At 27.8% G+C, this 15,289-nt stretch overlaps 1 long non-coding RNA gene across 8 annotated transcripts; it reads right to left on the bottom strand.

Annotated features, from left to right (window-relative positions):
* Positions 1–2,859: 2,859 nt before the first annotated feature.
* LOC105828689 lies at positions 2,860–12,887 on the bottom strand. Of its 8 annotated transcripts, none has more exons than XR_004964031.1 (14): positions 12,873–12,887; positions 9,517–9,755; positions 9,179–9,452; positions 7,264–7,400; positions 7,052–7,181; positions 6,164–6,379; positions 5,749–5,893; positions 5,575–5,604; positions 4,642–5,439; positions 4,329–4,507; positions 3,872–3,984; positions 3,302–3,779; positions 3,021–3,196; positions 2,860–2,935 (listed from the first exon to the last, which is right to left on the bottom strand). It is a non-coding gene; the product is annotated as an uncharacterized LOC105828689 (long non-coding RNA). The 8 variants fall into 8 exon arrangements; XR_004964032.1 differs by lacking the exon at positions 12,873–12,887 and adding an exon at positions 6,723–6,884 and having other exon boundaries at positions 6,164–6,447; positions 9,517–9,646; XR_004964036.1 differs by lacking the exon at positions 12,873–12,887 and having other exon boundaries at positions 4,642–4,961; positions 5,159–5,439; positions 9,517–9,636.
* Positions 12,888–15,289: the final 2,402 nt, after the last annotated feature.

The following is a 15,289-nucleotide window of genomic DNA, read 5'->3' as shown; positions in this document are numbered from 1 at the left end:
TTTATTATTTGCCAAGTTATGATCACTGAAAATTTAGTAAATTTTTCCCACATTTTAAGTGTACCGCTTTTTTAGAACTGAGTGTTTTTTTTTTCTTCAGTTAAATATAATAAATGCATAATTCAGATGTTTTCCATAAAAAAGACATCAAAATTTATGTAATAAAAGAAAAGAAAATAATCGTAATATAATGGAGGAGAATATATGGCTACTCATATTATCTCCGTCATTAAAACTGACGAATTCTAATAATTATTTATGATATTACTTGTTTAGTAACCTACTATTATATAGTGACGCTAATGAAACACAACAGCCAATATTTGTTATAAGGCATTTTTATTTTCAAGAATTTCAAAATATTGTATGCAACATGCATTATTTTCTAATGTCATTGATCTCTTAAAGATTGTCCTCGTACCTGTACATTTTTGTATAAAACGCAGAAACCGTCAATAGAAGTTTTCCTGCATATTCAGATGCGTATGGGTACCTTGTAATAAACGAAGCGCTTTTACACTTTGATTGTTAATAAATAATTTTTCTTCTAACACTATTTATCTTAAACATTGTTTTTACACTTGCACATTTTGGCACAAGAGTCAAGAATAGTTGTTGGAAATTCTTTATTTCATATATTAATGTTTGTGTGGCGAATTTAAAGTTCTCACAATTATATTGACGTAAAACGTTGAATGTGTCATAAATTTTTATTTCATTTATACAAGTATACTTATACATAAGTGTAAGAATAAAAAATTTTACTCACTTAAGGAGGGAAACTCGTGTAGATCGAAATTTTTTATAAATAGCAATTTTTTGTTTAAACTTATAGGAAATCTTCCGTAGCATATGAAAAAAATAGCAAAAACCTATTTGAGACTTCCTTTTGTGTTATTTTCGTCAAAAAGTGAAACGGTTGCTCTGAGCGGAGAGTGTAAGTACATGGCATGCGGCGGGCGCTTAATCGTCGATCTTTTTTATAATGATGGAAAGAGGAGAAAGACATAAGAATGTGCAAGCTTTTTTATGTTTATTTGTTTGTTTATGTTTGTTTGAGTTTAACGGTCGTGTTAACTTTAAACGCGTTTTTCTTCAAACGTTAAATTTTTCGCGCCGGGACGGATTGTTCGAAAACTACTCGACCGATTTCGATGAAACTTTCAGAGAGTATTCTTCAACTTATTGGCCATTACATGAACCTCTCTAATTTTTAATTTTTAATGTTGAACAAAACATTTATTTTATCAATTATTTATTTAAAAAAGGTCAATTTTTTTTTAAACATTGTCATTTTTACATTTTTTGTAAATTTTAATAATATTGGAGATTTACGCAATGCGTTTGACAATTGAAAAAATTATTTTGGATTTTCTGTTTCAGACCATTTTTGCGATCTCTATTTGTCCCGGCGCACTTTCGAAGTGTCATTTTTGAGTCGCTATTGCTAGCTTATTTGTCGACATTTACTTTTACAATTTTACAAAAAAATTATATCTTATAGTTAGTAATGTCAACAAAAAACACAAAATTTCAAATAATTCCATCCATTAGTTTTTCCTCTCAAAATTTCTGAAAAACTCATTTATACGAGTTTCCCTCCTTAACTTTAATACTAACATAATTAATATTCTAAATTATTATTTCTAATTATTTTTCATAATTATTTATCAAATTATAACAATTGTCAAACTGATATATATTATGAATAATAGTATGAATGGACATTATGAATGAATAATAATCATATTATTTCGATGTTTAATTATTAATTTTATTTCAACTGATATCTATTCTAGCAATATGAAGTAAACCGAGCAAAAGGATTAATTAACACCATGGAGACTTTATTACTTACCATTTTTTAAAGATGATGATACATGGTTTTTTTATGAAAAACACCTGAATTATGCATACGTTATATTTTGCTAAAAAAAAGAAAATATTTTAAGATAAAATTCAAAAAGTAAAAAAAGTTAAGACAAGATGAGAGGAAAAAAAAGTAGGACATAATTTATGAATAAATTGTGCTGCATTATGTACAATTAGCTCTCTGAATTATCTAAATACCTTTTTAAACACCTATCGTTAAGAGGATGCTAAAGCCGTGTGTTTTACCGACATTCTGTTTAATCACTTAATTTCGAATTGAATTTACAGAATTGATAATCCTTTTACACTTTTAAAGTACGTACACAAATGAACCCAGGGACGATTAGATAAAGACCAAAAATGCAAAAAATTTTTTAAAGTTTATTTGTTCATAAAAATATTTGCTTCAAAATACAAGTTATGTAGCTTATACGTACAAATGAATGGTGTTCCCGGGTTTGGAATAGATTGAGGAATAAGATTATAATCGTCAAATTACGATTACAAGCCGTACAAAAAAGATATTTTTTAAATACCATAAAAGCGCTTAAATGAATAAAATTTTTGATCACATAAATATGTTTTTTTACGGCTTGTAAACGTAATTTGACAAATATAGTCTTATTCCTTCTATTCCAAACTGCGAGACACCATTTATTTGTAAGTATAAGCTATATAACTGGTATTTTAAAGCAAATTTTTTTATGAACAAGAATAAATAATGACTCTGCATTATCGACCTCAATCAAGTTTGATGGGCAGTTTAGCATCCTCTTAAATACCTTTAATAAATTTTGTGAAGTTTCTTGTAGTACAATATCATCATCTTTAAAAAATAGTATGTAATAAAACCTCCATGATGTTGATTGGTCCTCTTGCTTGGTTATATAAAAATATATATAAATAAAACAACTGTAAACTTAGATTTAAACTATAAAATTATAAATAAATTAAGATTTTAAAATATAAATGGTGGCTCTTCGTTAATTGCATCTAAGACGTTCCTTAAGATTGTCACATGATTACCCTTTGTGTAATGTATCTTTACCACATTTTGAGTTACCTTAAATAATTTTATACATTATTAGCAAAAAGTTTTTTAGAATTTAAATAATCAAATACAGATTAGTATAATTATTTTGAAATACCTTCTGCAAACCATAATCTTCGTCGAGTACGGGAATAGGCAATGAGTATGTAGATTTTAGCAACATTATGAGAGATATAATGGACGCGCGGCGTAATAAACAAGGATCATATTGTCGAAGAAAAGATAAAAGATGACAAATCGTCATAGAATACGTTTTTAAATTGAAATGCTAAACTAAAAAAAAAATTAATAATAATTTTTACTAAAAGAACAATAAAAACATAAATATAGTAATATTCTATAAATTAATTTTGCTAGATAATCGAGACAAAATTATACCTCTTTAATCGTTTCCTCTTTAAGAGGTAAATCAACTTTTAAAATAATAATTAGAACATTAATCTGAAGATCGACATCATTGTTAGAATCTGATATTAGGTGTACGGAAAAGTTTCCGCCATTTTTTATCAAAAATTGGGCATTTATTTTGAAAGAACGGAACCTTATGTTTTATTCGAAATATAAAAGTAAGTGCAAGTTCTTCTTGCGTTTGGTACGAATCTTAATCCAATAATGCTTCCAATTCCGCGTCTTCGTCCGCGTATAATGTTTGCTTATCATTCGGATTTGTTCAGGAGCGCCGTCGATAAGAATCAAACGGCCTATAAAATTCATGGCTTCCAATATTTTTAAGAAGATAGAAGCTATGAGTTTTAAAGGTCGTTTAGATAACAATTATTAATTCAATTGCAATAATAAACCCAAAAGAGTATACCATTACAAAGTCTTTTCCATCTCTCAGTTTTGTTAATACGTGCTGTAAAAATATTAAATGTTTGTAAAATTTTATGTCTCATAAAATAATAAAAATTTTTCGTAAATATAATATGAAATTATTAGTTGACGTACATTGATGAGACGATCAATTATCCATAATATAAGGTTTGCAGCATTGTATTATAACGCTTTTGTAACGTATTATGACGTTATTTGTATTATAACGCAAGTAACGCAAGACCTTGCTAAAAAATTAATATTTGGTGTTAAATGATTAAACACTGTTCTACATCCGTCGTTGCCCGGCACAACTTGGTTTTGTTGGTTTTGTAAACGACTTTATTTCCAAAAATTATCTTAATCTTCCGACTAAAATATCTAACTTTTCTGTATCAAGATCTTTTTTATTATTTATGTTATCATCACTGTATTTCAGAAAATTATCTTGATCTCCCGACTAAAATATCTGAAAATTATCTTGATCTCCCGACTAAAAGACAAAATACTACAGCTGAAGTTTTTCTTGTGCCGGACAACGACGGATGTAGAACAATATTTGATCATTTAGCACCAAATATTAATTTTTTACCATCACTGATGTTCGTATTGGATGCATCATTGAGCTTTGCAAAGTTGAGATTACGAATCTCAGAGAGAAAATATCGAATTCTCGTTCCAGAGTTTGCTTAATTTCCACTGCCATCATGGAATCCATTCCAAGTTCAGCCAGAGATGTATTTTGACTTACAACTTTCATGTCTTTTATATCTGTAATTATAAATGAAAAATTATTTTAAACTGTTATGTACTTAAACTGTGATGTACTATCGGTAAGTAATTACATAAAATATTATAGAATAAAAGATAAGTATATAAAAGAAAAAAAGAAAATATGAATTTACTTAAAATATTAGCGATAGCTTCTGCCGGAGTTCCATGTTCGACAAATTCTGATTTCTTTTCAGCTACTACCATGGAGCGCTTACAACTGACCAACTTTGAAGTAAAAACTTATCAAGTTCGTCGAGACAACAGAATACTTTTTGTTGTAAGGTATCGCCGATAATCAATTCCTTCTGATCTTCCTGCATTTCAGCGACGAGACCCACGTCACCAACAACTCCCCATTGAATTGCCAATCCGGGTAATCCTTCCTCTTTTCGCAAACTCTTTCCATAATAGAGTTAGCCATATGCCATAATCAGTCTGTCCAGGATTGCCCCTACCACAAGAAACGGAAGAAAACACTACAAAATGTCTCAGTTTAGGACAAAACTTTCTGGAAAGTTTGTCCAAAGTTTGCGTTGCCCGAGCATTTGACTGAAAGGACTCTGCAAATGTCTACGCCGTTTGATTCTTTAGAATCAAACGACGGAGACATTTGCAGAGTCCTTTTAACATTATCCTCCAACATCACACCGAGATTAAATATCGCGTTTACTGGTGCCTTGCTTTCCGCAGTTCGCAAGAGGTATTCACAACCTTCGGTATTAGCGACATCGATATTCTTGACGATTAGCACATTTACACCATACGATTCCCATAATCGAATCTTTATGCGTTGGTAACCGTTTTTTACCCCACTTCGTGAAACCAATACTATGTTTCTGGCACCACGAACTATTAGCCAGTCTGGCCTTGTATTTATATTCCACCCGCTATAATCGCGCCTCCATATATCTGTATCGGCAATAATGTATCTAAAATGGTGCATGCAAGTTATATGTATATTATTATACAGATTTTTTGCAATTTATATGTTACAAGTTTTACATATATTGTAAAACAAAAGCATTTACTAATTAACGTTTATGTTTTATCCATGTCTGACATACCTTTCACATAATCTGCATTATCCCGTAGCCCTGAAATATGAAGTTGAGAATTAATTACTAGTTTCTGAATATTCGTTAGAACATATAAATCTCTAGTATCGTATCCGATAAGATGCATTTGTAGCATGGCATCCATAAACGTTACCCAATTTTTCCAAATAATATGTCCCTTACTGCCTGAAACAGATGCACTCTTTAATCCACGAAACCAACCATTGTATTGATAACCGCGGAGTTTCAACCTTTTGTAGATGTCTTGGGTTATCATTTGTTCTTCTTTATCTTCTTAATTCCTAAAGGTTAGGTCTACTAAGCCAATCTACAAATATATATAAATTATTCTACAATCGACTTTATATGTATTTAAAAATAGTAATTAATCATAAAACAGTAAATTGTAATTTAAGATATATGTTCATAAATAACATATATCTTTATTAAATTAAAATATAATTTTACATATCTTGAGTAATAAGATAATAGATAAAGTAGAATAAAATATAACAGAAAATTTATATTTTTGTTTTAACAATAATTATAATGTAATTAACATATATTTATAACTTTGTAATATAATATAATATCTCACCTAAATAGCGACGATACCAAGAAGCGCATATAAAGCATTTTGCACACTTTTTTGTCTGTCTTTTTCAAAATATCACTAACATTTATACCATGTGGTTTTAAAGTAACATCGCATATTTTTATTGTATTTGCAAAAACTTAAAATTTTAGTAAGTTTTGTCCTTTAAATTTGATTTAAATTTTAAAATTACATGTATTATTCTGTTAGTCAATGTTGCTGTAAATAACGTGTGTTACTGTAAATGACATTATATATGTATATACCTATTTCTGGCCATTGCGAATCTAAAACAGAAAATATGAACTAAATCTTTTTATGCTTTCACAATTATATATTTCTTTTATTGAATCTATTGTCTGCATGGATGTAGTAAAAAAATACCAAAAAAAATGTAGAATATATTCGTTTACTACATGTCATGTAGTAAACCGATGTATTCCACATTTTTTCGGTAATTGATAACTTAAAATAAAACATTTCTTAAAACAAAAATTATAATATAAAAAATAATTCCGTTTTTTTAAATAATATTAAAATTAATTTTAAAATATCTACTAACGTCGTTTAAAAATAACTTTACGGATTCTTCTGTACGTCCAGATAATGTTACAATCTTTAGCAAGTCATCATTCGGTATACCATTATTAACTTTCTATTTGTGATTCCACTTTAATAATGTATGAGCATTAGTTCCTCCGAAACCAAAAAAAAGCGTTAATACCTATATAATTTATTATACTTAATAATATGCAACAGGATTCAATAAAAGAAATATACAATTATGAAAGCATAAAAAGACTTATTTAATTTATATTTTCTGTTTTGGACATGCAATGGCAAGAAATAGGTATATATTTAATGTCATTTATAGTGACATATGTTATTTACAGTAATTGTTTTTAAGTGGCATCGGTTCTTGAACAACACGAACAGTTCCATTTATTAAGGCGTTTATATCATTTCGTGTTGTATAGTTAATATTTGGAGGAACAAAACCGCTTTCGAATGCTATTATTACCTGTAAAATTAATAACAGTTTTTAAATAAAAATTTAAATTAATTGATTAAAGTTAGGTAGAGAAGAGAAGGAGATTACAAACCACTAATTTGTTTTATTCAAATAACTCAATAAATATTTATGTGACACAATTCTTGTGGGTACAAGTTTGTTACCTATAAAGTTCTGTGAATCGTGTTTTAGACAAAAGTTCTTTGGCTATACATAATTAACAATTTACTGAAAAGTGAAAAAAGATTGGAGTTATGAAATTTGTAGAGTATATAGAACATTACCAACAAATATTTTTTAAACCATTTTTATTCTTAAAAAATAAAAAATTAACGCTTTTTGACTAATCTTGCATATCAATATTACAAAGGCATTAATATCCTGTATGTACACAACACATAAAGAATAAAAAATATATGTAAAAAAATCTTTCGTTTTTGCAACTTTACGTATTGTAGAAGTATTATGTAAGTATTGTAACAAACAATATTAGTTAAATATTAGCTAAATGGTAAAAATATTGTAAAAAATATTAGGTGCGAAAAGATTATGGGACTCAGACTCGTGACATTTGCAAATTGTACATAACTCTGACCACAGGCAATATAACTTTATACATGTTAATCACGTTACGTGAAAGCCATATTCAAGTCTTTCATGAGTTACACTAAAGTTAAAAAATAATATCCGACATATTTCTCAAAATAAGATAAAAAATAGACACGTATAAAACTTTTGGCTACTTGCAATAAAGAAATGCAACTTTCATGACAACAAAACAAATACTAAATGACCAATGGCCATGTCATATCATTTAAACGTATGTAATATGTAAAACAGTATTATAAAGAACTAATTTGGACGGTTGCGAAACTGTCGTTGCGCATATATTTTTATATATCGAAATACATGCGCAACGACACTTATCTAACCGATAACTATCGGTAACCGTGTACGGAATACTGACTCTGGTTACAATTAATATAATGTAGAACATTAATAATGTACGATTAAATAGACGAAAAGAAGTGGTTATGGATTAGATGTGAGGTTCTAGAATTTATGATATCTCATATTATAGTGTTGAATTCAGAGGATAACCGTCCAAATTATTTCTTTATAATACTGTTTATAAAGTGTATGTAGCAGCCCAGAATAAACTTTAGAAAAGTTTTTTTTTATCTTTCAATAAATCTTTATGTTTCGATAATAAAGTAACAGATCAAACTATTTTTATGTAAAATAGTTTTTGTATTTTTGTATAAACGTATGTGTAACCTGTATAAATAATATATAAGTAATACGTAATATACACTGAGCAACAATATCAGCGCACCAAAAATTTATACCAAAATTTCACTCAACTTCAAATAATCTTAACTTTGCGAAAAGTTATCGTATTAAAAAATTTTATTTTTTATTTTAAAGTTTGAAGTCTCTATTTTAAAGAGCATTTGTCAGATTTTGGTCCTCTTCTTTTCCCTTTTCGGCATTTCTTAAAAAGTAAGAACGCATTTTGTGTTCAAAAATTTTCATATTGTACTTTGACGCGATTCACGGGGTGCAATAAATTTTTCTCGTAAACTTGTTTTACGATAAGAGAGACATCTTAGTAGAAACTTATGCAGTTTTACTGAATACTTTGCCCTTACTGTTTAGTATTACTGATACTAGTTTAGTATTTCTCTATATATACAGAAATTCTCAAGGAAATTCTGTAACATTTGACAAATAACATGTCACTTAAATTATAAGTTACTTCTCAATTTACTGTTCTTTTACCGTTAAATAATTGTGTTTAGTTATTATAGTTTTTTATATAATTTTTCTCTATAATAATTATAAGAAAGCCGTTACGTCTTGATTAGAATGCTAAGAAATTTTGCTATTTAATTATTAAATAAATAAATACGTTATAATTGTCCAATAATATAATTAATCAAAAGTTGCACTATGTTTCTACAAGAGTAATGTAAAACTATAATTATAAGTAATAAAATTATTACCTTTTTTCCATCGATCATGATTTGTTTTAACAACGTCAACTTTATTAAATAGATTTTTTCGAAACTGATTCATATTGTGATCTGATTAATATGGAAATCTACCAGACTAATACCAGAAATAACGATCTCTTCCCCGGATTCAATACCGAAGTTCCACGATCTACACATTTTTTTATCATCCATAATGAAAAAAAAATGTAGATCGTGGAACTCCGGTATTGAATTCGGCGAGCAAATCGTTATTTCTGGTAAAATTTTTAATTATTGCTTTGATCTAGAAAAAAAATTATGTGTATATATTATATACTTTATTATATCTTTTGTACTGTAAACTATACCTAGATTTGATAATCACAATGTCACCGTGATATTGTTTAAGTCGTGAGCAAGAAACTGACTGTGAGGTTATTTTCTTAGGTTTCTGTTTATATAAATGTCAAATCAAATAATTATTGTAATGCATGTTGATTTAATCATTAAAGTATTCCGAATTAGTTGCACTTTTCGAGCCAATTCCTGCGTTTATTATATCTCCACTACGCTCTAGGCTCGACGGTCGGCCGCCGATTGCGCTGATCTGTAAAAATAAAAATTATTCACAGCGCAAGGACATTTTTAATCACGCGGATGGATCCAGGCATATCTCTCATAGGACGTCCCTGAAACACAGCGTTACGCGCGCAATCGGCGGATTTTATTAAAATGCATTTAAGATTTTTAAGCTGTAGATTTTATAAATATTTTTATGAATATGTAACTTCACTATTAAATCCCTAGCCTTAAATTTAATTCAAATTTAGCTCCTTTGATTATTTTAATAAGTCTCGTTACTATTATGTTTTACTAAATGATTAAATTAAGACACTGATGTTAAATAATTAAACTCAAAAATATATTAAATTTAAAACTAAAATTTAGTTTATTTTTTAGTATACTAAAAAGTAACACACATTGTACTGTGTGCATTGTACTGTTATTTAATTTTATATTAATTAAATATAAATATAATTTAACACAAACTTTATAATTTTAGTTTAAATCAACTGCTTTAATTTTTTTTTTACAACCTCTTTTTATCACACAAACTGGAAAGTGTTGTATTGATTCTCAATTGTCCAATTTAACAACAGTAGACGACACAGACTAAAGCAAGTTATAATGTACGAATTTTTAACATCCAATAACCAATCACTATCACGAAAAAGCGACAAAATTAATAACACATCTTTTTTAAGAGTCAATGTACGCGTAAAAGCTTCTCATACATTTTCGATCTTAATAGCAATTTTACATGTACAAACAAAGCAGAATATGTAACAATCTGAACAAAATTTCCCAGAACAGGTAATATTGTACAAAATCTGTATTGTTTCTTTAAACTTCTGTTTTTATAACTTAATTCAAAATATATCTATTTAAAAAAGTAAATGAGTAAGTAAATAAGTGAGAAAAAAGAAGAGAGAGAAAGAAAAAGAGTAGAAAGGAGAATGAAAAATGTTATCTAAAATTAGTATGCAATCTACATTTTTTAATAAAAAATTTTTATTAAAGTTGCTTAAGATTATTTTTGCTCAAATTTCTTTAAATAATTTTATTATTATGCGATAATAAAATTAGGGCAAATATATACGATTAATTAAAGATACATGGAATATTTATTTTCATATATTATTATACAAGTGATACACCTATACATACAACAGAATTATATAATATATACATGTAAAGATGAAAGATAAAATCACCAAATTTTAGCCCTAAAGATGCAACTCTTCTTATATATATTTCTATATATTTTAGAATGTACTAAATCGAAATTAAGTGTTATTTTCAGTGTACCAATGAAAAAGTAAATCGCATTAAATTGTAGCTTTGCTTTTATCATAACCTAGGATCAATGATGTACAAACATAACAGATATCTGATCCCAAAATCTGGTAATTTTACATATCCTTAAAAAAATCGTCTTTTTTATTAAGTAAATAACTCCTTTTAGTAAATTTATACCTACTCTGGGGAAAAAAATTGAGTATGGTTATTATCCATTTTGGGGTCCACGATTAAGTAATCAAATTATTTGGATTGCTCATAATTAACCCTAATTTTACGTTCAATTTTTTAAATTAACCTTGTGTAATTAAAAATTGCAATTAGCTATTTTATCTATCAAAGAATTAAGTTATACCAGTCAAATCTTTTATTAGTTTTGTTGATATTCAGTTACGCAAAGATAATTTTTATTTAAGTAACACTAATCAAAATAATTAAGTTAAGTGGGTTAACCACAAAAAAGGACCAAAATTTTCTCAGAATATATTATTGTATTTTGAAATTTGTATAAATAAAGGAATTGAATAAAAGTGAGGTGTGCAAAAGGAAACGGAGAACAAAGAATATGCAAATATGGAATATTCCAGATCCCATTTTATTAACCTTTCCTTACCCCGGACGGCACATTGTGCAAATTAATGTTGCATTATAATCGCTTCATGAATTGATAAGAATTTTGAATAATTTCTAAAAGATGATATGCAATAACGCAACAGTTTCTTTGAAATAAAGTTTCTAAATAATATTTGTCAAAAATTATACAAATTTAAGATATCAATATTTTACATTTATTTCAAAAACTGATTCTTTATTTAAAATGCTATTCTCTTAAATACATAATATTTTAAATTGGAATATCCGTATATTGTAATTTATAAATAATTATGCATTTTTAAATAAAATTATTGAACGTTTACTGAGTTTCCCGATCGAAATCACAAACAGTAAAAATATTATCAGTAATTTTGATACTTAAAAACAAAAAGTGAAAAATTACTTTATTTGTATAAATTAGAATTATTTACACTAATAATCATCACTTGCCAGAAACTCTGAAATTGTTGTAATCAAAACCGCACTGTTATTATAATAATTATATCATTATACAATGCGTTGCAATGTATGAATAACTTTGTGATGCTTGCCAAACTGTCGACATTAAATATATCTATATATATAAGTACCGGGTGTCTGTATGTCCGCGATTATTTTCGTTATTTGATGTCCTCATGCAGCTGGTCTCATTTTGTTACAAATTTCTTCTAGATTGAAATTAGGGGTTTATTATTTTCACATACAGGGTTTTTCAAAAATTTTCTTTAAAATGATTAGTAACGGATATGCGTTTGTCTGTATGACCGCAAACTACATCGTCATTTGTGTACTCTTACAAATGGTCTCATTTTATTCCAAATTTTTCGAGGATGGCTGCCATGAGTTTGGATTTTCCATACACAGGGTGTTTCATAAATAATTGGCGTAACTTTAAGAAATATAAATCCTTAAATGAAACACCTCGGTAGATTTTACTGAGCAACTCAAGTGAATAGTGGGGCATTCTTTCTACTCGGTCACATCGGTTGTTTTTACTTGTCAATGGAGAGATACATCGTATACAATGTTTTTAGAGATTAATTTTTGAATATAATGTCAACAATTCAGTTCAATTATAAAAAATAATTTGTAATAAATCTAAGAAGAATCAATGGAATATTAAAATGAGTCATTATAAGTTATGATAACATAACTCAGTTAAAAACTGTCTCAGTTAAAAAAGTCTAGGTTATATAGATTATTTTTTTCTACACTTACGCTCAAATATATCTGCGAATTGTGACATAATAATAACTAAGAACTGCTTTACCGTCCATGATCACTTAATTACAGATCTAATAATTGTTTATTAAACTTCGCAGACTGCAGTAAAACTTATAGTACGCAGTCACAAACTTACGCTGCCGTTTACCAAGTAAAAATCACCGCAGTGCTCAAATAGAAACAACGCCATCATTTACTTGAGTTGCTCAGTAGAATCTATCGACCTAGTTGATAAAATCAACTGATTTTTTTCTCAGTGTAGTTGATTGATAACATCCACACTCCCCCGCCTCTCAGCTTACAGAGCGAATCGATGTCCACGCTTGTACTGTACCACATGGGTTTGCGACTTCAGATTTGAAATTATGGCTAAATAGCGACTAAAATTTGTTGGGTTAGGTTAGGAAAAAAAAACGGTGTGGGCGTGCAAGGGGAGGGGTTGAGCCTCTCCCCCGCCTACGCATTCTCTACACCACATGGATTTGGAAACATGCAAATCACGCATTTCATGTATTATTAAGTTATATAAAATATATATAATCTGAAAATTAAGATAGAAAATACATAGTAATTGGCGTCTAGCGAGGTCCACCCACACTCTCCCTTCCCCGCTTAAAGAATAGAACGACGTCTACGTTTGAAAATAGTTTAATTCTTTTTACATCACAATAATGAAGATTAAAAATTAAAGATTTCCTACTTACTGACATTAAAAAAAATTTTTGAGTCGCCAAAAAGCTTTCTCGCATGTTTCTTTTTCGCAAAAAAAAATCTATTTCCAAAATTTGGCATTCAAAGAAAAATAAAATATTTACTCCAAAAAAAAATTCTCTCCAAAATAAAACATAAAAATGTTTATTTCTCGATAAAAAGTGAAGAAATTTATTCTGTAAAAGTAAGAAGTAACTCCACTTCAAATGACTCGATGTCTCACCCTATATTATTTCAAGTGAGATTTTCACTCTAAAAAATTTAGAGAGACCGTTTCGTATTTCTGCATACTTGTACAGTAATATTATTAAATATAAAATCTTATTTTATACAAGTTTATTTTGTCTGTATTATATAAAAATTATAATATTTATAATATAAATTGATTATCCCTTAAAAACGATGTACATTACGATAAATGCAATATAATATTTAATCAATCTTTAATACAAATAATTTTACATGGATTTAGATTTAGCCATAAATTATTTTTATGGACACAACATTTATTTTACATCACGACATCAAAGTTTTTTATCCCTAAAAAATCCATGTAAATTCCCTATAAATATTTTTTAACAGATATATTCATAGAAAATCTAATAGATATTTCGAGGATAAAAGAATTCGATGCAGTGATGAAAAAAGAACATTGCATCCACGTGGATAACTTGTGGAAAAATCTGCATCCACGTAAGTCATGTAAATCACGTAGATCTCACGTGGATATCACGTTTTATTAAGAAATCGGCGCTGTATAAACAATAGCGTTTTAAACAATAGCGTTTTAAACAATAGCGGATTAAACAATAGCGTTTATCATTAACCTTTTAAGGTTTCCGCACTGCATTTGCAATCTATGACGTGCATTCTGCGTTCTATTTTGAATGGCTTTTGTACTTGGAAGAAAATTAGTTTGAACGTTGAAATCAAGTACATACTTAAACCCAAAACTAACATATACTTTGATGTTATAAATTATTTCTATGAATCTTTGTACATGCGTCATAAAATATGATAAATATTAAATCAAGAAGTATGAAACTTTTAAAACATGTCCACATCAAAGGGAAGCAAATGTTAAAATGACAATGTCAAAAAGAAAGACTGACAAAAACAACTAATTGGTGATTTAATAAATCTGTTATATATATAGATTAAGATTTTATGTATCAGTTTGTAGATTAACATTCCTATTTTTTTATATAAATTTACTTAAATTTATATCAAATTTATATAAATTTAAATGTATTTCTGCAAGTTCCTTCTTTTTCGTATGTTCTTCAAAGTGTAAAAATAGGTTTTTTTCAATTAAACTTATAATTTTTATTTAACCGATGTTTGCTAACTACAGAACGACAACCATTATCCCGTGAAAAAAAATTTTATATGGCTTTAATATAAATTAATATAAATTATATTAAAATTAAATAAGACACTAATAAGATTTTAATAAAAACTCAGGTTTTAATTAAAACTTTATAAACATTTAATTTTGATTATATGTACAGATATATGTATACAGGGTGCGCTTTCAGATTGAGCGTAGGCGTTCTAATAAAAAACTAAGTTTAATAAGTACGAAAATTTCGTGTCTAAAAAGAGTAATCTAAAATTTTTTTTTAAATTTTTGGTATACAATTCAATTCATAAGCTGATATTAATACATAAACTTTAATTTTGGAAAAGGATTTCCAAATCTATAAAAGAAATACATATAAAATTTTGTTAATGATGTGCACCAATAACTCT

This window comes from Monomorium pharaonis, chromosome 7 (genome assembly GCF_013373865.1).
Source record: "Monomorium pharaonis isolate MP-MQ-018 chromosome 7, ASM1337386v2, whole genome shotgun sequence".
Lineage (NCBI taxonomy): Eukaryota > Metazoa > Arthropoda > Insecta > Hymenoptera > Formicidae > Monomorium > Monomorium pharaonis.
The sequence above is the reverse complement of the archived record's forward strand: the minus strand, read 5'-3'. Positions and strand labels throughout refer to the sequence as shown.